The following is a 2,434-nucleotide window of genomic DNA, read 5'->3' as shown; positions in this document are numbered from 1 at the left end:
TTAATGAGCTAGCCCGTGTGAGGAGACTTCAAGGTATATCTGCCAGCGTCCGCAGACCTCGGAGTCCCCTTTTATCCTTGTTATGTTGTCTTCATTATTCCATTTAGACTCTGATGTATAGAGATATTTAGCATTTCTCTTTAGAGATTGTGACTTATTTCTACCAGATTTTTGGAGTTGTAACTATATTGAATCATAGTTTTTATTTATTTCATATGATGAGGTTTGAGTTTTAGCTTTATATTCCGTTATTCCGCATAATTGTTAGGCCTACCTTGTCTTAGAGATTAGGTGTCGTTACGACATTCCACGGAGAAAAATTGGGGTCGTGACAAGTTGGTATCATAGTACTAGGTTCATAGGTGTTATAAGTCACAAGCAGGTTTCGTAGAGTCTTGCAGATCGGTACAAAGATGACTGTGCTTATTTTTGCGAGGCCATGGAATTGTTAGGAAAAGCTTCAATTGTTTGATTTATTTTCGTGCTAAAGTTTTGAGTTCGAATTCTAAATTTTTGTCTTTCTATTCTCTCATAGATGGTGAGGACATGTACAGCTAGATCAGATGACGAGACACCCACACCCATGCTAGAGCTGCGAGAGGCCGGGGCTGGGGTAAAGGATGAAGATGTCCACGTGGTGCAGCCAGAGCACCCGCACGAGCTGCTACAGAGGAGCCACCAGTAGTTCCAGTTGGAGGGAAGGCACCTAAGACACCTGTTACTGCACCATCCCTCTAACAGACTCTCGCCCAGTTTCTGAGCATGTTCAGGACTTTGGCTCAGGCAGGGTTGATACCACTTGCTCCTGCCACATCTCAGGCCAGGGAAGGAGCATAGACTCCCCCCGCCTGTACCCCAAAGTAGCGGGTCCAGGCCGACCAGGTTCCAGAGGTCATACCAATGCAGCCGGTAGCCCAGTTCAGCCCGAGGTTAGGGCAGCAGTTTCTTAGGAGGAACAACTCAGGCTCAAGAGGTACAAGAAGTACCACCCTTCTACTTTTAGTGGCTTCGCATTAGAGGATACCCAGGGTTTCCTTGAAGAGTGCCACCGTATCCTTCGTACTATGGGTGTTGCGGAGTCTAATGGGGTTTTTTTCACTATGTTCCAGCTTAAATGAGTTACCTATCAGTGGTGGCGAGCATACGAGTTGGGCAGTCCGGTCGAGGTAGCTTCACTCACTTGGACTCAGTTCTCAGACATGTTCTTGAGGGTGTATGTCCCCCAGAGTCTTAGAGATGCATGGCGCACGGAGTTTGAGCAGTTGCGCTAGGGTTCTATGACCATGTCAGAGTATGCGGTCCGGTGTAGTGATTTGGCCAGGCATGTACCAGCCTTGGTTACTACTATTCGTGAGTGGGTTCGTCGATTTATTAAGGGGCTCAACCCTAGTATCAAATTTAGCATGGCCTGAGAGTTGGAGATGGACATCACATACCAGCAGGTGGTGGGAATCGCCAGGAGATTAGAGAGTATGCTGACTCGGGAGAGAGACAGAAGAGGGCGGCCAAGAGGTCTCGAGAGTTTGGCATATATAGTGGTACTCGTGCCCCAGCTGTAGCTCGTCAGGGTAGGGGCTATGAAAGTCACCATGTTTATTCAGCACTTCCAGCAGCCAGCGGTACTCCGGCCACTCCTAGGCCCCAGGCTCCCTATTATGCACCGCCATTGTCTAGTGTACCTCCTACATAGGGTGCTTTCAGAGGTCAGTCCAGCCGATCAGACCCGAGCCAGTCACAACAGCCACGCCCTCCGAGAGCTTGTTTTGAGTGTGGTGATACTCGTCATATGGTAAGGGATTGCCCCAAATTTATAAAGGGTGCACCTCCACAGACCACTCAAGCACCGCGTGATCCACTGGGTCCTTAGGCTATGGTTACAGCACCAACTACCACTCCACCTGCACATCCAGCTCGAGGTGGAGGTCAGACAGTTAGAGGTCGCCCTGCTAGGACTGAGGCACTTGCATCTGACTCTGTCATCACAGGTATTGTTCCGGTCCTTCATAGAGATGCATCAATCTTATTTGATCCAGGCTCCACATATTCCCATGTGTCATCTTATTGTTCTCCGTATTTGGGTGTATCTCGTGATTCTTTGAGTTCTCTTGTCTATGTGTCTACACTCGTGGGTGATTATTTTGTTGTTGACCGTGTGTATCGGTCGGGTTTGGTTGTTCTTAGTGGTTTTGAGACCAGAGCCGGTTTATTGTTGCTCAGTATGGTGGATTTCGATGTTATTTTGGGCATGGACTAGTTGTCACCCTATCACGTTATCCTTGATTGTCACACCAAGATGGTGATGTTATCTATGCCAGGTCTACCACAGCTAGAGTGGAGAGGTACCTTAGATTATGTTCCTAGTAGGGTTGTCTCATTTCTAAAGGCTCAGCGGATGGTTGAGAAGGGATGTGATGCCTATCTGTCATATGTGAGG

Source organism: Nicotiana tomentosiformis, chromosome 5 (assembly GCF_000390325.3).
Source record: "Nicotiana tomentosiformis chromosome 5, ASM39032v3, whole genome shotgun sequence".
In the NCBI taxonomy this organism is placed as follows: Eukaryota; Viridiplantae; Streptophyta; class Magnoliopsida; order Solanales; family Solanaceae; genus Nicotiana; species Nicotiana tomentosiformis.
The sequence above is the reverse complement of the archived record's forward strand: the minus strand, read 5'-3'. Positions refer to the sequence as shown.